Source organism: Notamacropus eugenii, chromosome 4 (assembly GCF_028372415.1).
Source record: "Notamacropus eugenii isolate mMacEug1 chromosome 4, mMacEug1.pri_v2, whole genome shotgun sequence".
Classification (NCBI taxonomy): domain Eukaryota; kingdom Metazoa; phylum Chordata; class Mammalia; order Diprotodontia; family Macropodidae; genus Notamacropus; species Notamacropus eugenii.
In genome coordinates, this window is record NC_092875.1 from 380,038,894 (window position 1) to 380,065,558 (window position 26,665).

At 35.6% G+C, this 26,665-nt stretch overlaps 1 protein-coding gene across 3 annotated transcripts in view; it reads right to left on the reverse strand.

Annotated features, from left to right (window-relative positions):
- Positions 1-26,665, reverse strand: part of CDH10 (cadherin 10) — a 287,434-nt gene that overhangs the window by 204,275 nt on the left and 56,494 nt on the right. The window contains exons 1-2 of one of the 3 annotated variants that reach the window (XM_072605473.1): positions 12,914-14,255; positions 12,170-12,276 (exon numbers count right to left, since the gene is read on the reverse strand). The exons of the other annotated variants lie outside the window; for them this stretch is intronic. The gene's annotated coding sequence lies outside the window, so the exon portion shown is untranslated. Of the gene's footprint in view, positions 1-12,169; positions 12,277-12,913; positions 14,256-26,665 lie in introns of those variants that run through there. 3 annotated transcript variants of the gene reach the window in all.

The window sequence follows — 26,665 nt, forward strand, 5'->3', positions numbered from 1 at the left end:
TCAAATCATTCTGCTCAAACACTTATTAGCTGTGGGATGCTGGACAAATCACTTGATCTCCCTAAGCCTCAGTTTCTTCAGCTGTAACATGAGAAGGTTGCCTTTAATAATCTCTAAGATCCCTTCCATTCCATTGGCATTCTGTACTTATGATTCTGAGATCTCTGCATCTATCATTTGCTGCCTGACAAACCCTGAAGGAGTTACACTGCTTCTCTCATTACTCAGGGGACAGGGGGATATACATGGTGGGCAGGCGAACATCAACTCCAGACATAAGTATTATGGTGTCAGTTCTAATTGGCTCTAGAATTTATTGTTAAATTATCACTGTGAACACCTTAGAAATTAGCAAATGTTACAGATCTGAGCATGATTTATTGTTTTGTTGGTTATCCATTTAAGAAAGTGATTAACAAAATGTCAATAATGCAGATTAAGTTTAAAAGCACATCCCTGAGAACATTTCCCACCCAGTTATTAAACATTTGCCAACATAGTTACCTGTTACTTTCACTTATAAATGTTAGTTCACAATCGACTCAGTTGGGTCAAGTGAGGTCCCTCACCCAAAGGGAAGTAGAGGCAAATGTAGATAGAAATAGCTAATAACTGGATCCTGATGAATCCATTAATCATCACAGAGCAAGTTACCTCCTCTGTGGGTGTCTCATTTGGTTGCTCATTGTTGCATTCAAAGGTATCTGTTTATCTAGTCTTCTTCATTCACAAAGGATATTGATTCTCTTTATACTCCAAGGATAAATGTTTAAGACTCACTTAAATACGTGTGTCATTTTGGCAAAACTGACTAGCTTCCAAATAAATCTAGGATATGGTGTGGCGTGTCCTAGGTCAAGACAGAATGAACCCAGATTACATTTTCACAGACTGGATGGTCACTTTGTGTTATGTGACCAATACATAGGAATGTTACCATTGAGCATGAGATCTGTAGTTATATTCCTGAGTTCCCAACAGATTATTTATACCCTTTATAAAAATGACCTTTCTCCTCCTTTGAGGTACAATCATTAGAGGTACCACTCCTGAAGCTGCCTGGTGGAATCATATAATATCATTACATCGTTTGCAAATCCTTTGAGGACAAGGCTTTGAGAACAGGGCATTATGTGTTTTGTATTCCCTGTAGTGCTCTTATATATTGTAAAATATACAACAGTGTCCATAAAATTTCTTTGAATGGATGAATGCATTTTTAAAGTGACATTCTGATTTCTTGAAATGTTTTTGTAATATTTAGCCTAAGTCTTTCTTTTCTAAGTTAAACTACATTCCCTTATTTTGTTCTCAGAAATTATGGGCCTATTATTTCCTACATAAGAGTCTTCCATAAGGTTGAGGAATTATTAAATCATTCTCAGGCTTTTCTCCTCTACTCTTCTCCATAAAATTCCTATGATGGTCCTAAACTTATAATCATCTTTATAGCTCTCCTCTGAATGTCTTCCAAGTTCTCTCCATCTTTCTTTTGCTGTGGAGATGAGAAATAGACAGAAAACTCTGCTAAAGGTGTACAATGGGGAAATAATGGGGAAATTGCCATTTATTTTCTACAATCTATTCTTTCCTTCAACTTAATGCTCTGCTTGTTGGTTTCCCCCTCCCCCAGTATCGGCAGTATATTCTTGGTTCAAGGTTGCTTTTATTTTTCTTTCTGCCATAATTTCCAGTATATTTTTTTCTTCCCATCAGATTCATTAGCTAATACCAAATTAACTTTTACTTTACAATTAATCATTTATAATTTAAAATCAATTGTTCTACTGCATACGTACATATGCATATAAATGTATATATGTGTTGCATACATACATGAATACATTTATATATATGCAGCAGGAGGTTTGATTATATATATGTAGACACTGAATTTTCTTTCACTTTAATTAACTCTGCATTTCTCCCAGTTTTGACTCCTATTTTCTAACATGCTCATCACCATTATACATCATTCTTTCCTCGAACCTGATTTATCTATAAAGGTAGCTGTTATCTTGATAGATAAGTATTTTGAATCATACATGAAAAATTTGGTACTTTTAGTATTTTTAAGTATTCCTTCAGAACATCACTCATGAAATGTTGAGATGGAATTAACTGTTAATATGATTGATAAGCTGAATTAGCCATGCTGTAGTCTATTTGGTCATTTCTAGACATAGCAAATATATACATGTTCTCTTTCATCATTCAGTTCATTAACAGCAAGTATGCTAAAGATTAGTGCACCTGGGACCAAATGTTTTCCTCGTATTGTATTTGTATATACATTTTTTACAATGTAAGGAACATTTTAATTTCTGTTGTTGACAAAAAATGAGCATCCTTATGCAGTCATGAGCTTTAGAAAATGCAGTCACCATCAGCTGCTCACTCTCACCAACAAGTATTGTTGATTCTACCGATACAGTATTTCTCCATATGCTTTCTCCCTTCCACTCACAAGGCTATCCCACTCCCCCAAAATTACCTTTTGCTTATCATATATTTCTCCTACTCCTAATTATATAAACGAATATTTCCCTATTAATCATTTATAAACCCATGGAATACAGAAACTGTTTCATTTTGTCTGTTATCACCAGTGCCTGCCTTGAACTTAATGGGTGCTTAACAAATGATTCCTCCAAATTGATTGGAGGAAGAAAGGAATTTCAAGTCAAAATTTTAAAAATCAATTCAAGAAACATTCTACCTTTTAAAAGCAGACAGGATGTGTGTGTGCGTGTGTGTGTGTGTGTGTGTGTGTGTGTGTGTGTGTAAATTTAATTATTTCATACAGTCCTTGTGCAGTAGAAAGAGATATAGGCTTGGAAACAACCAACCAGGGTTCAGTTTATACTTGTGCTCCTTATTAACTATGCGACCTTGGGCAAATAAAATAATGCTACTTGACCAGATTTTTTTCCTCTGTAAGAGGAAAATGCTGTACTAGATGATGTCAAAAGTTATTTCCACCTATAAAAATATGGTTCTATGACCCTGCCTGAATAAAATTAAAGAAATGAACAACCAATCAATAGGATCTTCATATATTCACTTGCTAACGTAAGGAAAATAGGCAATCACATTTGTATAAAAAAATTCTTATTGACTCCAAGACATTTCAGTATTTAATCAAATACACAGGTTAGGTGGCCATCACCACAGGAATTCAACAATGTTACAATAAGATAACTTTTTTAGGCAGCTCAGACTAGACAAATGAACAGCACTTTGGTGCTTTGACATTAAAAGTACTAACTTCTCGGCTACCAGCTCCAAACCATGTCACATGCACTCAGGGCACTGTACCCATCTCCTCTACATGAGAACTTTCTGGAACTAGCTTAGGATATAACAGGTGAGAATTTAGTCTTATCTTGCCTTCCACCAAGATGTGAAGTCACTGTCTAGCTATCAGCTTCAAACAGATCTGAAGAATGGAGGCCTGCCCACACCTTTCCGTTGCCCTTTTATGTTTTGTCTTCCTCCATTAGAAGATAACTTTCTCAGAGGCAAGGACTGCAATTCCTACCTGATTTTTTTTGTATTTCTCCAACATTTACCACAGTGCCTGGCATACTGAATGTTTTCAAAAAATACTATCTCTATCATCTGTCTGTCTGTCTATCTATCAGAGCCATTTTAATTGTTATAACAAATTGTGTAGGTATATCTACCTATCTATCTATCTATCTGTATGTCTGTCTATGTATCTATCTGTCTATCTGTCTGTCTGTTTGTCATTCAAAATATTTGGAAAGGCTTAAGGAATTAATTGAGATTTATGATGACAATGATAATGGAGCTATTTTCAGAGTTAGTGGGAGGACATAGTAAGAGTTCATGGGATTGGTAAACCTCATTACGAGTATAAGTACACAAATGTCTGAGTGAGTGTGGGTATAGTATTGATGTGCTATGTGATATGTGTATAAATGTGTGTAGACACTTGTTAATTCATCAGTTGAAGAAAATTTCCCAATGTGGAAATTCCCATTACAAATGCAAATCAACAACTCATGGAGAAGCAACAAGTTATATTGATTTATCCAACCTGACATTTATTGATAGCTATATGACCTTGAGAAAGTCACTTAAGCTTAATTGGTTTCAATTTTCTCATCTGTAATATAAGGAGGTTTGGATAGATGGCCTCTGAGATATCTTCCAGCTCTACATCTATGATAATATGCAATTTATAGCCCTAAAGGAATTTAGTGGCTTACCTAGGATAATTGAGAAGTGGAAGTTGACAACATATTCTGATTTTGAGACTAACTCTCAATGAACTACACATCCTTACGTTTTAGTAACAACTTAAGTCATATTCTCACATTTTTAAATCATACTATTAGAGGCAGAAGAGAAATCAGAGGTTATCTAATCCATCCTCCTTGTTTCACAGATAAGGAAACTGAGGGCTTGAGGTGAAATGATTTAACCATGAAGTCACAAGTAGTAAGTGATAGAATAAGGCTATGATTATAGGTCTTAGGATCCTAAGGTCACAGATTCAGAAATGGAAAGATTCTTAGAGATAACAGAGTCCATCCAATTCTTTAAAAGATAGAGATGAAACAAGAGGCAAAGACAAGATTGTGCAAAAGTAAGAAGAAATGCAATGAATTCCTTCCCTGCCTGCTTTACCCAAAGTCTCCAAATTGATGTATAGTCAAATTCAGGAAAACAAAACAAAACAAACACAGTGAGTTGAGTTTGTTTTTTTTTTCCTTTTTCCTCAACCCATATTAAAATATGAAGACATACAAGGTTATCTGTGGATAGCAGAGAAAGGTTCTGGTCAGATCTCATATAGCACAGGGAAAAGTTATGTACCAGTACAGGAAAAAGTTCTAACTTCGTGAAGGTTACAGAAATAGGCACCATCTGGCAGTTTTGTCATTCACTACTCATCCAAGTTACAAATCTAGGGTGAACTGAGAAGGGTACCAACACTTAGGGGAGGCATTCCAGAATAAGAAGTAGTCACAGGCCCTAAACTTTATAATAGGGAAGAAGCAATTCCAAAAACAATCCACAACTGACTCCAGTTTTGGAGGTCCAGCTTCTAGCCCAGGGATAGAAAAGGGATAACCTGTACAGAAATATAGGTATGAAGGAGACTTTGCACATTCTTCACTCTGAAGCTGCAAAATCTTTCCAAGTGGCTGATAACTGTAGAGTCCAACAGTAGTCCACTAAAACTCTAAATGGAACAAGCAAGCCGAGTTGCTCAGACCTAAACCCAGGTCAGGAACTGGCAGAACTCAGACCAACTGTCAAACTTTGTCAAGGATCTGACCCCTTTGGGAGTGCTAAAAGCTTTCAGGTGCCCAGACTGATCTGTCCCTGAGAAATCAATGACACAACACTCATTAGCACCAGAAAGCAGCTTCAAGAACAGAGCAAATTTTCCCTCCAGAAGTATTCTGGACTTGCTCCCAATATAAAATCTAAAATCTAGAAATAGGTTGGAAGACTGAGCCAACAAAAAATAATCTCTTCATAAGAAGCTATTATGCTAACAGGGGTACTCAGGACACAAATCCTGAGGAAGAGAATGACTCCAAAATAACTGCACACAAAGCCTCACAGAAAAATTGGGCTCAAGTTCAACTAGAATTCTGGGAATAGAGGAAACAGAATTAGAAAAGCAATTAACAGCTTGGCACAAAAGATACAATACCCAATCAAGAAATTACAAAGGACCAAATAAATGCTAAGGATTTAGTGAGACAACAATAAACATTAGAACAGAGACAAAAAAAAACAATGTAAAAAAGAAGAAAAAAAATAAGTACTATCATAGCAAAAATGGACTTAGAAAACTGATGAAGAAATACTTTAAGAATGAGAGAAGAGACAGACATACAGATACAGAGACAGACTATACATCACATTTCAAGAAATCATAAATGAATATTGTTTAGATCTTTTAGAATCAGAAGAGAAAGTAGAAATGATGAGCTGTTCGTGTATGGGCTCCAGCCCTAAGATCATGTGTCTCAAAGCCTTCCAATCTCTCAGTATGTCCATGCCCTGTGAGGAAATTTTCCTTGTTGTAGGCTTGACTCTGTTATCAGAACAGACACAGGGATACTGACCCAAGAACTATGTTTTTGGCACTGGATCCCCAAGGATCATGCCTCTGTCAGCTAAACAGTAACAACAATAATTTCAATGGCCAAAAGATGCCCAGTGACTTGGGGTTTGCTAGTTCCTCTTCTCTCCCCTGCCCTCCCCTCCCCTGCCCTCCCCTCCCCTGCCCTCCCCTCCCCTCCCCTCCCCTCAAATCTTAAGCCTATTGCATTCTGAAACTGGGACTCCAATGGGCCCCTGCAGAGCTCCTAGCTTTAGAGTGATTATCAATAGTAACTGTTGCTGGTTCCCACCCAGCATGATATCTTTCTTTTTCTTGACCTCATTAAAGGGGCCATGCTCTGGCTATCTCATAAACAGGCCTATTCAATGAATGGGTGTTTCCTCATCCTAAGTGAGTACCTGCAATGACCTTGGCTTAAATGGCCTAAGGCCTCCCACTGCATCCTGGGTCAGCTCCAGTCATTCTGATGAATTTCTAGTCACTGGATTCAGATGGCTCTGGAGGAGAAGTGAGGCTGGTGACCTGCACAACCCTCCCTCCCTCAAAACAAAGTCAAGTTCAAGTCATGGCATCATTTCTTTGATGGCACAGTCTTCTTCAGCCTTGAATGACAAACACAACAATAACAAAATACTTTCTTTTCTCTCTCAATGTCTAGAATCAACAAAGTTATCTCTACTGACTCCTTATATTTTCCCATCCCTACATTATAGGCATCTGCTCCCAAAGACACTTGGACTTCTGGTATATTCACTTAAACTCCCTAAACTGCCTAATTAGCATCCTTGGCATTCTTTTCCCATATTGCTTTTCCATATAAGCTCTAGCACCATCTTCACTAGCTTTCAAGTTCCCTTGGAACTTCTTCCACTATGCTGAAGCATTATGATAAACTCTGAGTGTGTGAATTTATTCCACGCAAAGTCTTCTTGGCATTGTCAGGGCTTCTTGCACCCCAAACCATGTCAGAAATAGAAAGAATCCAACCATCACCTTCTGAATAGAACCCAAATGAAAATTCCTATGTACGTTATAGCCAACATTCAGAGTTTTCAGGTTTAAAAAAATGCCACAGGAAATCAAAATGAAAAAAATACAAGTACCAAAGAGCCACAGTCAAGATCACATGATTTAGCAACTACCAGTTTAAAGAAGGGGGACAGCTTGGAATGTATTATTCCAAAATGCAAAGGATCTAGCCTTATAACCAAGAATAACTTATTCTTCAAAAGTGAATAAAATGCTATGCACGGTTTCATGTTACTATTGTTCAGTTGTTTCAGTCACATGTGACCCCATTTTGGATTTTCCTGACAAGATACTGGAATGGTTTGCCATTTCCTTCTTTAGCTCATTTTACAGATGAGGAAACTGAGACAAATAGGGTTAAGTGACTTGCCCAGGCTTTACACGGCTAGTAAGTGTCTGAGGCCATACTTGAACCCATGAAGGTGAGTCTTTCTGATTCCAAGTCCAGTGCTCTCTCCACTGTCTCACCTAGTTGCCCTATAAATCTACAAAACTGAACTTTAATGACATAAAGAACTTCTAAGCATTCTTGATGAAAAGACAAGAGCTGCATAGAAACTTTGAAGTGCAAATACAGGAGTTAAGAGAAACATAAAAGTGTAAACATGAAAAAAACAATCATAAGAGACTAAACAAGGGGAACAAAACCTGTTTATATTCTAATTTAGGGAGATGATACATGTATCTCCTCTGAAGCCTACCATTATTGGCAGTTGTAGAGAAAGAGTTTAATTAGACAGAAGGTCTGGGGGTGGCTCTATTATAATCTTATGATCTTAAAAGAAAAGGGAGGAAGTAGAATACATTGGATGAGGTGACAGATTATATTGGGGAAAATTACCTCATAATTGTATTATGCAAGTCTGTACAAAAATGAGAGAATGGAGAGGAGTACAGATAACATTTTTATTTTACTCTCATCTGAACTGCTCAAAGGAGAAGAGAATATACATAATTGTGTACAGAAATACATTTAACTTAACAAGGAAATAGGAGGGACTGAGTAGAAGGGAGAAGGAACAACAATGGTAGATTAAGGGAAAGTTTAGTTTTAAGCAAAACAGAATATGCAAAAAAAAATAATCAGAATATACAAATATATTTACAGCTAATTTTGTGGTGGCAGAGAAGTAGAAACCAATTCAAATTGGGAAGGAATGAACAAGTCATAGTATTTTATTTAATGGAACATAATTATGCTATAGGAAATGATAAAAAGAATGGTCTAAGAGAAACCTAGGAAGACTTATTTAAACTGACACAAAGGGAAGTGAGCAGATTCAGGAGAACAATGTACACAATGGCAACAATATCTTAAAGACAAATAACCTTGAAAAAATTAGGAACTCTTATTAATATAATAACCAAACACAATTCCAGAAGATTTATGATAAAACTTGTTACTTATGTACTGACAGAAAGATGAAGGATTCAGAATGCAGAGTGAGACATTTTGGGGGAAATATGGCCAATAGAAATTTGTTTTGTAATTTTTTTCCAGTGTTTAGTGACATGTTTGTAACAAGATTTTTATCTTTCCTTTCTTTCTTAATTAGGGTGCAGAGAGGTAGAATGGAGAAAAGGTGAATTTTTACTGACTGAAAAAAAGTTAATTTTTTTAAAGGAAAGAAAGTGTCAGCTAAGTGGTTCAGTGAATAGAGCACAAGCCCTGAAGTCAAGAGGACCTGAGTTCACATCCAGCCTCATACCCTTGACACTTGATAGCTATGTGACCTTGCCTTTCCCTCTCCAAAAGAAAAAGGGAAAAAAGGAGGTCCAAAGCTAATTAATGATTTACCCAGTTACATAAGTAGTAACAGAGTCAGATTTTGAGCACAGGGACAAGTCACTCTAAATAAAGTTATTTTTTCACTGTATAAGACATCAATCCCTTCCTTCATCATCCTGTGGGTATCTTGTAGTATTTGATTCCCACATACATCTGATTTGACCAAAATCTCATATACTATTGTGCACCCGGACTTAGGGAAAAGGAAAGAGAAACTCCAGACACAGAACAATTCTCTTGCTTCCACATATTCCTTAAATTCTAATTTCTCTTGATATGAAGCAACCTGGAATAACTCTCCATTCTGAGAAAGTCATCTGGTTTTAGAATGGTGATAGGCTGCTAATATCTTTGCTTAATACTCTCATCAGCTGAAAGTTCATATATAATCATTCATAATAAATGGCATAATGTTTTACAATTTCTCTCTTGGGATACAAATACCTTTAAGCCAAACAGCTGTAGAAGGAAAGGGACAGAAAATAAGGCTAGGATAATCTCTAGTAAAACAGCTGCTAATGGGCACCATCTAGGGCAAAACCTTTTTAACTTGACATTAATGTGAGAGTCCCAGCTACAAACTGATTTGTAGTGAGTAGATAATAACAGTGTAACTGACTGCTACTTCTGCTTGTGCTTCTAAAACACCCATTTGTGTAGTGGCTGGAATCCCATTCTTTGTATGGGAATCTTTAGCTGTTATGCTCTCAAGGTAACTAAAAGAAGATTAAAAAAGATCCCATTGAGTGTAACAATCTTTGGTGTCTAAGATTTGAAACTTAGCATCATTGCTATTCTTGACGAAGTCAGAATTTGATTTTTGTGGATTTTATCAGTATCCCATTTGAAAGATAGACTATCATTCCTGAGCTAACAACTCATTTGAAGCACATAATTAACTGGCAAGACTCTTTGGAGTTCTTTCCATTCCAATAAGGGCAGTAACTGTGGTATCACTATGGAGATCTCCTGAAAATGTAGCTAATTGTGAATTTGTGTCTAAATTATCACCAAATAAATCACTTCCATACCAGTCCAAAGAAATGCATTAAAACACAGGCATGGAAATGTGAGGCTAGGAAGATTACCATTAACAACAAAAATAAACAAATAAAAAACCCCTCTGCATTGAAATCAATGTACATCTCATTTGTATGAAGGAAGCAATCAATGAAATGGTAAGTATGTTTATGAGAGATGTCAGTGCAAGACTAGGCTCACTTAGAACAAACCCTTAAAAACATTTGTGAGGCAATTTTGAAAACTTGACTTTACTTGGTCAGAAGGGCAAAGCATATTTGCGCAAATGAAAAAAAAAGCAACTAAGGGTTTTGTACAAACATACATGTATGACTCTCAAATGTTTCTTTATATTTGTATCGGCCCAATTGGCCTATCTACGATAGATACTTATGTTCCCATTTTATAAACTTTTCCTTTCACTTCCTTTCCTTTCTTCCTCTTCCCCTTCTTCTCTCCCTTTGTCTCTTCCTATCCCCTCTTTCTCTTTACATTCCTGAGGAAACGTGGGTGACATGACATACGTTTTTGTCAGTATGGAAAACTCTCATCTGAAAAATTGAATTCACAGAAGCTAGTCAGAAGAATAGAGCCTTAAAACCTTGGAGCATTGCTCCTGATAATGAAAAGCTAAGTGCCCTGCCCCTGGTCACACAAATTAGTGTAAGTCTGAGACAAGATTTAAATACTGTCATTTATAACTCTAAATTGACATTCTATCTACTACTACATGCTGTCTTTATTACAAAAATTAAAAAAAAAAAAACAACTTAACAATGCCTAAACAGTAACTTCTGGAGACCAGCAAGAGATAAATCTTTTTGTACCCTCAATACTGAAAAACAACAACAAGAACAACAACAAAAAAAAAAAAAAACAAGACAAACCATGCTAAATGGACTAGTTCAAAATTATAAACTAGCTCCAAAGTTTGAATTATAATCCAAACATCTATGCTTCCAGGTTTCTTCAATATAGAATTGAATATACTCATGATCTCATTGCTGTGAGTACTCTCTTTATCCATGTAGATTGTGGCCCCACCCCAACTGTCCAGTGATCATGGGCTCTTCCCTGTTTCTTTCACAAGACACTCCATCTCCCGACTCTTGGCATTTTCACTTACTATCTAACATTCCTGGAATGGCTCTCATTCTCATCTTTTATCTCTTGGCTTTCTTGGATACTTTCAAGTCCCAACTAAAATTCCAACTTCTACATAAAGTTTTTCACAGTCTCCTTACTCTGGTACTTTCCCTCTGTTGATTATTTCTAAGTTATCCCATGTATAACAAACTTGCATAAATATAGCTGTTTCCCCCATTAGACTTTGAGCAGGGGCATTTTTTTTTAACTTTTCTTTATATCCCTAGCATTTATCACAGGGCCTGGCATATAGAAGGCACATAACAAATAGTTATTGACTAACTGATCTTCTTGTCAGGTCTAATTCTTGTCCATCACATTCTGTAAATTCTTCGTGGACATTCATTCAACATCCTGAAGTCTTGCCCCTATTTTTTGTTTGTTTTCCTTTCATATCCCGTGCACTAATATAGTACTCAGGCTTTCCTGGTCAGACAGTGAAGAAAGACTTGAAATTTGACAGAGAGTATTTCTAAAATAGAAAGTGTAAAAAGTATTTTACTTCAGATTCTTTTTGTTAGGCTTGGTTCAGTAGAATGAAGTCTTGAAATGAATTAGTTAAGGGTACAAATTACTAAATGCACCAGTATTTACATTCCATTTTCATCTTAAACATAGATGACTGTATAATGTTAAGACTTTTCTGTGTTTAGAAATCCCAATACTACAATTACAAAATAGTATAGAGAGAAATCAAAGCTTACATGTAGTGGCTTATTTAAATTATAAACTTCAACCCAGAATTTCAAAATGAACCTCATTGCTCTTTCTAAAATGTAAAATAGAACTACTCCCAGTGAGGAGACCAACTGCAATACCCAAAGAGCTTGGGTATATTTGTTCCTTTGTATAAGTATATGAGATCACAGTGATACAGTATAATTCTTCTACTTACTGTGAACTAAGCTAACATCTGAGACATGGGAGAGTAAGAGTTGTGGGTATGACAGAAAGAATAAAGAGAAAGGAAAAGCAAATTTGGAAAATAAGAAACCACATAAGAAGATGGTCCTTATATAGATGTCTGCAGTGGGAGTTTTTGAATATTTAGAAAACATGGAAAAATTGTTTACCTGGGGGGAATGTGGTGGAAGTGAAGTAGTATAAAGGAAAATGGACAATACTAAATGTAATCTTTATTTACTTTAAATTTGTCTCAATTGTTGGAGGACGTTCTTACCTAAAAACAAAGAAACAAAAACCAAAAGCAACAATCACCATTTTTTTACTCTTTTGACTTGCAATACCTTAATAATAAAATATAACCAATTGTGAAAGTGTAAATAATTTTAATGGTATATTACATAGATAAAATATTGTTTATACTTATAAAATGTGTATTGTGCTTGTGTGAGCTAATATAATTCAGGTCCTTGTAACCGGAAGAAAGAAGAATCCATCTGTACGTTAATTTCTCAGTAATTCTTGCTAACACTGCCAACACAAAGGGTATATATAGCCTAAAAAACTTGGGTTTGTTTAAAATTGGATTTTAAATTCATGCACTTTGAATATTTGCATGAATCGAAAGTGATCATACTTCCTAGTATCATTTATTATTTAAAACTTTAGACATATCATAATATATATGGCAATATGTATTTTAGAAGAACTTAATATTAGTGACATTTTCCATTTGTTTCTAATAAGTTCAAGGTAAATATAAAAATAAATTGCATGATTAGTATTAATTATAACTCTCAACTTCAAAAGTATTATGGTGTGCGTGTGTGTGTGTGTGTGTGTTTAACTACAGTCATATAGTTGGATAACAATAGCTGACATTGATTTAGAACCTTAAAGATTGGTCATCTCACCAGCAACAGGCACATCTGATATCGTCTCTTGCTTTTTACAGATCAAGGCTCATAAAAGTTAAGTGAGTTGGCCATGGTCACCCTTAAAACAAGTTTAACAGAGAGGATTTAAACCCAGGCAACTCCTTGTTCCAAATCCAAGGCTTCTTTCTGGTAGATAAATAAGAATTTATTAAGTGCCAATTCTGTGCCAGGCATTATGCTAATAGCTTTGCAAATAGTATCTCATATGATCCTCACAACAACCCTGAGAGGCAGGTGTTATTATTACTCTTGTTATACAGATGATTAAACAGAAATAAACAGTGGTTAAATGACATGTTCAGGGCCACACAAATAGTAGTCTGAGGCCCTATTTGAACTCAGCTCTTACTATAACTCCAAGTCCAGGGATCCATCCTTCACACCACCTAACTGCCTCTACTATATTGCACAGCTAGTTCTAACTATACTTAAGCTAGAACATGCTACATTTGTTCCAATTTTACTTTTCTTTTTGGGGGGCACATAAACATACAAATACACTCTTTATAAAGTGAGCACTTTTGAGGTAACCAAAATTGGGATTATTTGATTCCAAAGGGATATCAGGCATCTAAAAAAGACAGCAGGATACAATAGAGAGAGAGAGCTAGTGCTAAAGTTGTGAATATTTAGGTTTAAATACTATCTTGGATACATACTGAGTATGTAACACGTTTGTGTGACCCTAGACAAATGACTTAACTTTTGCAGAGCAGGGGCTGGTCTGCATTGGAAGAGAGGGTTCCTTCTCTTGTTCAGAAGTTCTCATGACCAATGAACTCACAGTTCTAGCATGCATTCTCTCAGAAAACAGTAATCATTCCTATCAAAGCAAAATATATACAGTCATTTAAAATAAATGTGATATGAGTAAATATTTATAGAAAACAGACTGTTAATGTAACATAAAGGTGGGTCTGATAGACCTGAGGCATCTGATTGGCATATTTTCTAGGAAAAAAATTTATCTTTCCAAATACAGCTACTTTATTGTTAGACCTCTTCTGGCCCAGTGACAATAAGAAGCATAACCTTTGATTAGAGGTGAATGTGCTGGTGACTGGTTAAACATTTAGAATAATCTTTACCAGGCCACCAACTATAAAGTTACGGCAAATCTCCTAGGCAATAGTTAGGTCCTCAGATAACAGCCCAGGCAAAATAAGTATTCGTTTCAAAGGAAATTGTTTTGTTTTGTTTTAAATCCCTTTTACAGACTTCACTGCCTGAGATCAGGATTGTGTGACTTCCAAGCTCTTCTGCCCTCTTATTCAGATTGCTTATGATTAATAGGAAGAACATTCACCAGGTAGTTCTGATGTCCTGTAATATAAGAAAATGAGTACTCTCCTGAACCACAAGAGGGAAATCAGCCTGTGTCAAAAAATATGCAGTTTCCTAAAAAGTGTTTTAGTCCTCTCCACCACACATACAATTGAAAGGTCCTTGTTCTTACCGCTTAGCTATCACTCCAAGGGAACAGACATTGAAGAGCCAAATTGTATAACCTGGTTTTGTTTCCCAGTTCTCTGGGTGCATCACTTATCGCTTATCAAAATGGACTAGCCACAGCAGCATGCCAAATAGCTAAAAAACTCTTCATAATCTCATCAGGACTTTATATCTTCAACTTGGTCTGGAACCATACAGCTTCAGAGAGGTAGGAGTCAGGGCAGCAAAGTACAAAACATTAGGACCCTGAGAGACTGTGCTCGCTCAGAGGAGTGTGTAATTCAATAAAGAGCTCACTGATGTCGGCACACCAGCTCATCATTGTGTTAGTGCCAATGCCTGTAGCATGGAGACTCCTATTTCCACTAATGAAATGATGGGAACAGGTTTATATTTTCCTTTGGAGACAGATACAAGAGAAGGACACTTTCTCCCATCAGGGATTGGTCCTTAAAAATGTATTCAGTGAAAGAACAAAAATTGGAACAGGTACCTTTAGGGAAGTCTATGTCTAGAAAGTCAAATATGCAGAGTTGAATTATTTATTAATACAAAAGTTCTGAAACATCATAGAACATATGCTACATACTACATGATTTTCTATCATTTCTTCTTGTCATAAGATTTAATCATCTACTCATTAATTTAGATGCTTAATTATTGAGTCTGGAATTTATTTTAGGGCTTTAAAATTGATTCTATACCACCTGAGGTTCAATTAATTATTTCAGTATATTTCCTGTAGGTAATCGTCAGGCATAGGCCATGTCTCAGCTTATTTTTCTTTTCCTTTATTAGCCTGGGGTGTCCACTAGCAAATATTCTTTCAAATCTGATCTTTTGGAGCTCAATTCATGATTCTTTAAATTGAGCTTAATTAATATTCAGTTACCATTTGAGATCATATAAATGCACTTTTTCCTTATATTCCAATTATTCCACTGTGGAATGAGAGAATTCTTATAATTCTTGAAAAAGTTATCCTAACCTTGCCTAAATATAATGATGTGCTTGTGCATTTTGATGTCAGCATGTCTATAAGTTTACCTGCATTTTTGTTTACAATAAAAACAGATTTATCTTAAAGTTCCTATACAAATTATTTCTAGTCATAATATTGTTGTACAATTAAAAAAAGTACAGAACCCCAGCATCTCAATGTTGGATTATTCCTTAGAGCCATGTAATCCACACTGTATCCAAACACAGACCCTGTAAACAGTAGCCTTTTGAGATCTACCTGGAAACTGCTAGTGAAAAGAAACTCATTACCTCCCAAATTGGGTTTTCTGATGTTATTGGTGCTGTAAGCATACCTGCATTTCACTTTTGGATAGTCTAATTATTAAGAATTTTTAAACTTAAATTGAACCTAAATCTATCTGCTGTAACTGCCTTCCTTTGCTCCCATTTCTACCCTCTCAAGCAGAACTCATCTAACCCTTTGTCTATGTGAAAATCCTTCAAATATTTGTATGTAGCTAGTATTTCTCTAAGTCATATTTTCTCCCAGCTTACCATTAGCCATTTCTTTGGATCAGCCTTGTTGTGGTTCATTCTTGTCTTACTATTTTAATTATTCTCTTTTGCCCAAGATTAGTATACATTTCTGTTCCTTGATAGGTCCATGAATTATCAACATATATATTCTTTTTCAAAACGTAAAGATTCCAAGTTGTGAGGGCAAACAAAATGGGATCTTTGCAGTTTTTATTTTAGTATAATTAAATGCCTCTGATTGAATCTTGCCTTTATCAACCTAGGAACAGTATATGTGCTTGTATTGTTAATGTAATTGAAGATCTTCCCCACCAATTAATGGACCTGCCCATTAAGGCAAGTTTGATTAGTTAAGATTTGTAGGAACATCCAGACCTTATGTTAATGAGGCAGTGGTTCTCAAGAGTTGGGATGCCCTCTGGCTCTGAAAAGTGTATAAATACTCTGAGTGGGGTTTTACTTTGGGGCTTACTGACTGGAAGTGTTTGTCTAGATGAAGCTTCTGAGAAGCCACCAAGGAGGCCCTGTTTTTGAAAACGCAGATATTGGTACTTCCCTTTCTGGTCACTATGGTCAGACAGTTGGACCTGTCTTTTGATGGTCAGGAAGAGAAAGTCATATCTGTTGATTATTGATTTCTATGAATTTTCTTTAAAGTTCAGAGTGCTTACTCCCCTGAACTAGGTGAATGATATATGTGCTTGGTTAAAGGAATGATACACGTGCTTGATTAAAGTGATTGTTAACTTCCTGAAAGTTGCCTTTCCTTTTATGCATACAGACCTAACAATCTGTGATAACAGGCCCCACTGCGTACGTTGGGATGCTTACTGATACACAAGTCCTTTTTGTCTTCCTATTCTATACAATTTTTGTCAGTGCCATTTTATAAATCCTTCAGAGAGGTTCCATTCCAAAATGCTGTGGGATTTAACTTTAGTCTGATAATATTTTGTGGCTCTAAGAACAGCACTCCTGTAGTGTCTCTGTTATCATGTACAAATCACCAGGGATAATATCATTTTCCATACTTACATTTGTCATGGATTTTTACATTGTCCTTACATAAGTAACAATTTTAAACCTTAATGTTCTGCTATTTTCTGCATTATTATACCACCAGAAGAATAATGGTGTTGAAAAAAGTGACTTTTTATTTGTTGTAGGAAACAGATTGAGATCATTGAAAGCTCTGTTCAATAGCTTAAATTTTCCTGATAATATTAATTTTATCATTCAATTTTGCCACTAGATTGCCCATCATCAACACCTGTCCAAAATAAGTCTCCTGAATAACTCAGTAGAGTACCCATCTATCTGGATGTCCTGATATATACAAAATGCAACTTTCATCCACTTTTTATTAAATCTGTAGATTTCTATGCATTTATATTTGATTGAGTAGGCTTGTATCTTGATAAAATAAAAGATCTACAGCTAGAATAGTCCTCAGATATAACATAGTTACAATCTCTTAATTCTTCATTTAAGGAAACTAATGTCCAAGCTGCTTACATCTTGTCCAAGTTCAAAAAGGCAGTAAGGAAAAAAAAAAAAAAAACAAAATTAGTACCCAGATATGGTCACTAAAAATCATTATTTTTTACTCCTACAATTTCATAAGAAGTACATGTAATATTTTAGTATTTAAAGAACCAATCAAAGCTCTTAAGTAAATAAGAGCACGTGGAAAACCTCCCAACCTCTCCAGAATCTCTCTTCTCTCTGGACATTGTGGAGGGCAGCCTCCTAAATGGTGGGGAACACATTTTCTGAGCCCATCTCCCTGCTTTATGCCATGCTTGATGATGATAATCAGGATAATTGTATAAATATTCCTAAAATTTTAAATGATGTTCAGTATGTTAGAATATAAATGAGAAAAAATTTTTTGAAAGAGAGTTACTTTGCTTATAATAATACTTACCCTTACCACCTCAATCAGTAAAAGATAAAGAGAGCAGGATATTCCACTTTTCAAGTTAGAGATTTACCTGCATGTAGTGTCTGCTATAGAGAATCATGTACGAAAACCTATTTCTATCTTTTTCATATTTTCCAGAAAGATACAGCTACGAGCTATTCTTATAAAAGTTTTATAGGAAAAATGGGTTTAACAATTGTTTGTCTTTTCCCCTAACTTGGTAATAATACTACTGAAAGTACTTTCCATTTTTTTTGGACTATTCACATAACTGAGATAATACCCTGATTTTATGTATGTGTGTGTGTGTGTGTGTGTGTGTGTATGTGTAATATGTAGGTATGTATGTATATATTCCCTATGGAATAAAGCTCTTCGATATTCATTGTCTAGTCTAGCCATAATTCACAACTTTTTAAATGTCGTTTATACTTGCCTCTATCCTGTATTAGGTACTGAAGTGCTGAGTTCAAATTGTAGAGGTTTACTGTTAGCAATTTTTAGATTACAAAAAAATGCTGGTGGAATTAATGAAAATACATTTATTAAGAACATACTGTATTATAGGTGCTGTGCTAAAGGCTGAGCATACAAATTACAAAAGCATGACAAGCAATGTCCTCAAAGAGCTTGTGTTCTAATAGAATGACAGCTCGTATAGGGGAATATAGGCCATGAAAGAATCTCTTATTATGGAAAGTCAAAAGGATGCTGAGCAAAAGAATAGAGCAGTTAGTTGACATGCCCATTTCAGAAGGGTTGGGGAGGGGTACTGCAAGTGCAGCATGTTGGAAAATAGCTATGGTAAAAGTGAAATCTCACCAACCAGACATTGACCCCAGATCCATTTAATATTTATTTGCTCTTTTCCTCCCACTTCCATCTATAAATTATCTTGGGAAAATCTGTTTCTCATGCTAACTTTTTTTTTTTTTGGCTCATTTCCCCTACCACTGATCTCTGCTGCTTTGAGAGGGAATACTACTTATACCCTTCCATCATTCTTAATAACATTTTATGAAAAAAAATTTATATTCTAAACCTGTGTTGTCCTTTTGCTGACATGATTCTGCTTGACAAGGAGATTGAATATTTGCCAGCTAAGAACATTTCTGAACTTTCTTTATATTGTTGTGCGGACTGTTTTATATCAATTGAAATTTTCAATGAAATGTTGATAACGAGGTTTGATTTTGTTTTTACTTCTATATATTTCCATTTGCTGTTTTTCAGTTATTAGCTTGTTTAAATAGATTGAGTTAGAGATATGAATAATTAATTAATTTATGGAATTGTGATATGGGAGCAGGTATGCCCAGTTATTTGGGTAGTCACTGGGAAAGGACTCAGCTGAAATGGGAAGTTAGGCTGCACTCACATTTTAATAAATTTTAATAAGACACAGAAGATGCAAGTGCCAATGTCACAGAATCTATGGAGACAAGCAGAGAATTGGGTGCAGGGGAAGAGGAGGTAGTACAGAGGTACATGGATGGGGAAAAGAGAATAGGAAGGGATGAAGCATGGGGAAGAGGGGGGGGAGGCAGAGAGGAACACTCATGCAATTAAGGATTAGAGTTGTGGGCAACAGGCAGAACAGACCCTTAGGCAACAAAAGAGTACTGGGAGGGCAGGAGTTTGAGATCTCATTTTTATGGGATTTTGTGTGGGACAGACCATGCCACCTTGGGGTTAATTTTTAACATATGCAAATCACCTCAGAGTTTTCCATAAAACCTTAAAGTTAACCCATCAATATCATCTCAAAATTGTCAACATCATTTGTTCTTCTGTGGGTCTTACTACAGATGTCAGGACTTGTCTGAGATTTACATGTCATGCAACAAAAAGGCTCTGACAGCAAGGCTTCTCTGATTTAGCACATATACTCAGGATGTGAATTTTGGTTGATATACAATACAATTGGCAAATTATGCTCCTTTGATTTTTGAGAAGGGCTGTACACAACTTTTAGATTCCCCTTAGAATTCTGTTTCCAACTTTAGTTATTTTTATACTGGTTTTTTAAACTTAGCACAGTATACTGACTAGAAAGGGGGCAAAGTTAAGGGAACCATAATAAAAAACAATTTTAACAAAAGCTATTGTAATTGCAAACAATGTCTTCCCATCTTTAACTGTTTTTTTTTAAATTTCATAGTGTTGTTTTGTGTTTTTACCTTTCAATTGACCATTTATAGATAGGTGATTCCAAAATCACTCATGTTAGTAACTAATTGTTTCTTTTCTGTTGAGAAACAGTCAATTTCGTTAGTGTTTATTTTATCTAGTGAATTCTAATTCTCTTAAATAAAATAGTCATATTGATTCTGAGAAATCAACACTTTCATTTTTTTTTATTCCTCAAGCAGTTTCTAAGATTTTGTTGGTTATGCTCTTCTAGGCCCTTATTAGCATTAAAGTCATTGAGTATCAAGGAACAAGCTTAATTGATTCAGTTCCAGGCATATGAAACACCTTGTGTACATCATTGGGAAACAGAATGGTAAGTATGGGAAATAGCCAGTTGGCCAGTTTAGCTAGAATATAGAGTCCCTGAATCATAAGAGCTGCCATTTAAATAAGTCTTTAAGATTTTCAAAGTGCTTAACATTCATTATCTCCTTTAAAAACTAAGAGGTTGATGCAATTATTATTCATATTAAGCAGATAATTAAACCCACTATAAGATGTTAACTAACTTGTCCAGGATCTCACATATCTGATAGATATCAGAAACAGAATTCAAACCCATTTCTTCTGATTTCAGCTTCAGTTCCCTTTTTAAAAATGTTTTAGTTTTATTAAATGAATGGTTATTTATTTTCTCTTCTTCCCACCATGGCCACTGCAAAAAAAAAAAAAAAAAAAAAGAGAGAAAGAAAAGAAATCAGTAGAAAGGAAAGAAAGAAAGGAGGGTGGGAGAGACTAAGAGAGGAAAGAAACAAGGAAGGAAAGAAAGAAAAATAAAACCTTTTAAATGAATAGGTATAGTCAAGCAAAACCAATTCTCACATTATCCAGGTACAAAAACTCATGTCTCATTCTGTGTATTTAGTCCATCACATTTCTGTCAGGAGATAAGTGGCATTCTTTGTTATTAGTCCTCTAAAATCACAGTGGGTCTTGCATTGAAAATTTTCAAAATTGCTATTTTTTTTACAGTACTATAATAGTAATATAAATTGTTCTCCTAGTTCTGTGTACTACATTCCACATCAGATCATAAAGGTCTTCCCATATTTTTTCCCCTAAATTTCACCTATTTATTGATTATTTTGGCACCATGTGTTCTGTTAAATTCATCTAGTATTATAATTTGTTCTGCCATTTCTCATTATACTATGTGGTCCACTGAAGATGAGCAATATAAAATAAATGCCGAAGATAGTCCAGAGCCGGACTGTGGAAGGCCTTGAATGTCAAACTGAAGGAAGTATCTTATGCTAGAAATATTAAGCAAATATCCAATGTTTTTGAACTGGGAAAACAATATGTTCAGATGGGAGCAGTTAACTTGATTTGGATTAGATTATGAAATTCTTCAAATAATTCATGTCTGTCTTGCTATGTAACATATGTTGAAGCATTACTTAGAATAAACATCATAATACCATTTTTTCTTCACACTCAACATGGACATTAAAAGGAGAAAAGACCAAAAATCTCATGACAAAAAGGTGTGGTTACCTCTGTGAAAATAACCAAACCAATTCTATTATTTGTTTCTTTATAGAGTGCCTGTGAGTCATACTTCGATTTAGGTCTTTAAAATTTGAAGTCTTTATTTCAAATTTCCTTAATGTCATGAATGCCATCATGGATATAGATGATAGGACAAAGATCTCATATTTAGAGGAGGAACAGTTCAGTTAGTCTCTGTAGATGTCCTAAAACTTATAGCATTCACTAATTGTTCTCTGCTTCCTTTTGTGACACTTGAAAGTAACTAAACCTGTGGTCTCAGAAGTCTTACTGTACAATATCTTTTTGGGGTGTATCATCACCTTGCTGACTTAAATTGAGCTTATTAGTCACTAAAATTCCCAGTTCTTTTTTTCCAAGGTCTCTTCATATGTTGCCAAATTATGTTATAAATATCTATAGTTTAGAAGTTAAATAGTTAGGAAATGCACTTAGACTCCTTCTGTGGAGAGTCTGAAATACTTTTTGTATAGGCAGCAAGGGAGTGGATAAGGACTTTTGATTAAAGTGTAGATACAGCAGTATGAAAGAAAAAAATTACTCAAAAAGTAAAACTTCTGCAACCCTCATTATTGATTCAATAGATACTGAATTTGGATTAAGAAAATGGGTTCAAATTTCTGCTAAGACATTGATTAACTGGAGGCATGAGTTTGAGCAAGTCAGTTTATCTCTACTTCTTTCCCATAAAGGGAAGATAACAATTGTACATCCTACTTCATGAAGTTTTCATGGGGGAACTTTCTTTATAAATATCAAAGCTATGTGTTGGGGGTGTAAGCTCAGTTCCATGTGGACAGTCTCGGGCGGGTAAAGGTGAGAACTTCTAAACCTTAGAGTTCTTATGAGGCCCCCCAGGGAACAGCAGGGAATTGAGGTGTGAGACTGGGATATCTCGTGCATTTCCGCCTCTTCCCGTGGGAAGCGTGATGGGAGAGAGCATCCCCGCCCTCGAGATTGGCCCAGATCTGGGCACACCTATTGTTATCTAACAGGCACAATATTGAGGTGCAAACGATGCGGCAGGAGAGCTTAAGTAGGGTCAGGAAAGCCCGAAGGCGCTCTTAGCGCTGAGGGGCCCTTAGAGGACAGAAGGCCCCTCTTCTCTCTTTCCTCTCTTCGCTCTTCCCTCTTCCCTCTCTCCCTACTTCCACTTCTGCTTTCAATCTCTTACTGTAAGATCTTTGCCTCCTTGGGAGATTTCTCTCTCTCCTAAGGAAGAGTTCCCCCTGCACATGTAACCAAGACCCTGAATAAAGCCTAACCCTTGTTCGACTCTGGAAAGTCTCTTCTCTCATACGTTTATCCGGTTTGGCCAGCCGAAGACCTGCGATAGGTAAGGTAAGACTCGGGTAGCCCTCAGGCTTCTAGGCCTGGCACTATGCATAATTGTTCATTATTTCTCTCTTTATATCTATAAACACAATATTTGCTGATTCTTTTCTGTCATACTGTATGTCAGACAGTATGTCAGAAATTGTAATATACCAGAATAGAAATCCTCAAATTGAATTTGATGCATTCAATTAAGAGTCTATTTATCCATGCTCCAATGTTTCTTTCCACTAACTGGAAAGGGAATTTGTGATATGTATATTTTTAACAAGTTATTTCTTTGCTTTAATTAGAACTCAACATACATGCATACACACACACATTCAAACTGTGATTATAAAAAAACTCAAAATAATTTTAAAATATCAAGAGATAGAGTGGTTTTGTGGAAAATAAGATTTATTTTATCTTTTATGGGATAAGTTTGAGATAGAGTATCCAGCTTAATATGTCCAATAGTTAATTAGTAATATGGAACTACATCTTAGGAGACAACTCACTGTTGAATATATAGACCTGAAAGTTATCTGCATGAGGACAAAAATTAAATCCATGAGAGCTGAAGAGAGAGTTGCATTATAAAAACCCACATAAGAAAGGAAAATCAATAACATGAGATCCTGCTAAGATGTTTTATGAGATATTAAAAAAAATCAGATCTGACTGTTGGAGAATTATTGGTAATCTCTATTTGGAGAGAGCACTTTCAGTTCAGTGATGTGGTTGGAAACTAAATTCAAAGGGCTGAGAAGTAAGAAAGAACATGGGAGAGCAGAGAAGAGGAAAGGAAAGGAAAAGAAAGGAGAAGAGAAAGGAGGGGACAGGAAGGGAGAGAACAGAAGAAAGAAGGAGAGAAGAGGACAGGGGAAAAGAGGAAGTGCATACAATGAATGAGTGTAGGTTATTTTTCTTTTCTTTTTGTTTTTTGTAGTTATTTTAAGAATATAAAAGAAATTTAAATGGGAAGACCTATCCCCTTCATTAATAGTTCTATATGACTTGCTTAAGTCACATGAGTCTAAGTTACTTGGAACAGGAAGGAGTGAAGCAGGAGGGGTGGAACAGGAAGAGACACAACTAGAGTAGAACTGAGAGGAAGTTGGTCAGAAAGCAATCAGGGCTGGGAAGGATGCCAAAAAGCAGGCAACTGGTTATACTGAGTGAGAGAGCTTGTTTGTGACTTTGTTTAAGGGAGCTGGTTTGTGGGAAGCTTAGCAGGGGGAAGGTTTGGGGATGGTGTTGTCCTCTGCACTCTTACTGTATATAGATTTTTGTTGCTATGATGGATTTGACTTTCTGGTGTCTGAATAAAATGTTTTGGTTTTGTCTTCCTTATGGAGAGTCTGTTGTATTTCATGATTAAGAATTGTGCTGGATATTCATAACTGCCATAGGCATTTTGAACATCGATTTGGCACTACATAGAATTGACCTATAAAAGATAAGAATGTTACCATTTCTACCTCCACAATATCTCACACCTAGAAGACTAGTAGTAGAATCAGTTTTGGAAGTAATCAAATATACTCCCTTTTGATACAGATAAAAAAATTATTATTCATGGAGAGGCAAATTCTTTTCCCTAAGGTAACACAGTTAAAGTGCAACGTTAAGGCTGAAACGCAAATTTTCAGAGTTCAAGTTCAGATTTCTTTTTACTACTCAATGATAATTCTTCTCAACTATACCTTCTCCCTTGAGAACGGTTCTGTTAATTGAAATTGGCACCTTCTTCAAACTTGGGTGCTACTGAATACTAAGTTCAAATGAGTAAACATACATAAAACACTTTGCAAACTTTAAATGATATACACATATTTCCCAACTCTACTGTCATTGAACTCATTTCCCCCATTCCTCTTTCAAATTTTTCCATCTGTCAAGGACATGACTACTGTCCTTATCTCCCAGGATCATCACTTTATCACTATCATTGACTCCTCATTCTCCCTTATCCTATATAATCCATTCAGTTACCAAACACAGTCCTTTCTACTTATCAGTCTAACATCTGATTCTTTCTACCTACATATTCTTCAGTCACCAAAATTTAGTCACTAATCATCTCTCTCCTGTACTGTTGCAATAGCTTAATTGATCATGCCTCATTTCTCTCCCTTCTCTGATTTATTCTCTACACAGCTACCAAAGTACTTTATTTAGAGGACTTTGGGCTATGTCACTCATCTACTCAGGAAATTCCAGTCACTCCTTACTGCCTCTTGGATAAAATACAAACTCCTCTATTTGGCATTCAAATTTTTGACTGATTTAAAACATGCATTTTCTTCTGATTAAAGTAGTTACTTAATTGTGGTAAAGTGATGGATCCAATCAATGGTAAACTTACACTTGTTTTACAGTCTATTAAACATTTAAATTTACCTAGAGAAGTATCTAGTGTGTAGAATCCTGGATTTGCAATAAAAAGGCTTCAGTCAAAATTCTGCCTTTGAGACATAATAGCTATGTAATCAATGGACAGTTTGCTAATTCCTACACACCTCTTTCTGTCTGTAAAATGGAGGTAACTATTGTGAGGTACTGTAAATTGAACTTTAAGGTACTAATATATAAATATCCATTTTAACATATCCTTTCATCTAACTGTGTTTATCTTAAAATGAGGTTAGTATGTTTTTAATTCATGCTTTTAGTTTTTATTTCACAGTCTTTTCTAAGTATTCCTCTCCCTCTCTTCCACAGTGACCTCCCTTTTAACAAAGCTTATAAAAGGAACAGTTGAGCAAAACCAACCAATGCATCATTTACAATGACAACACATAAAATATTCCATACCCATAGTCTGCTCCCTCTCAAGTGGAAGGAAGGAGATTTGTTTTATCATCTTTTCCTTGAGGCCAAGCTTGGACACTAAAAATATGTTGCTTTATCACATCTACTGACATTTTTATACTTGTGTTCATTATCTATGGTTTCTTCTTACTTCATTACATATCTCTTAACATATTTTCACATGTTTCTTTGAATTAATAATATTCTTCGTTTCCCATTATTCAACAATCTTATAATACATCCACAATTTGCTGAGTCAGTCTCTAGTCAATGCAAGGTTACGCTGGCAGATGTTTAACAATTGTCTCTCAAAAAAAATATGCAGGACACACTTCTAAATTTACTCTAAATTATTAATATTTTATTAATTCTAGACAGTCAACAAAACACTAAGCCAAGTCCCAACTTGAGTGGCCTTTACTAAGATCTGAGTGCTCACAGTGAAAATGGAACAATCATCTCTATTTAGAATTGACTTGAGAATGTCCCAATTCAGCATCTACCTGCTTTGTTTCTAATTCTTTAATACAACACACACACACACACACACACACACACACACACACACATACACACACTGCTATTATGAATATTTTGGTAAGTATAGGACTTCTGTTTCTGACTTCCATCTCTTCCTGGTATAGGACTTTTTATGAAAAACAAACAAACAAACAAACAAATATGAGCAATCTGGCTTTTAGTGACTCCACCTCAACATATAACGGGTACATTTTTTTTTTTTTAACAGAGGGGTCAATGGCTTCTGTTTTGACAGTTAGGACTGAAAGAGAAATCAGTGACATTCAGTGACATGGCTGTGCACTTTATCCAGGAAGAGAGGGTATATATTTACCCTTCTTGTAAGAAATTAGAGAAGGATATAAATTCATAATGTCCCACTTGCTGGTCCTCTCAAAAGAGGCTGTATCTCCCATCTCCTTTTCTGTGTATTAGCTATCCCCTATATCTATAATGCTCCTCCCACTAAAGTGTGCATTTTAGAATCCCTGGCTTCC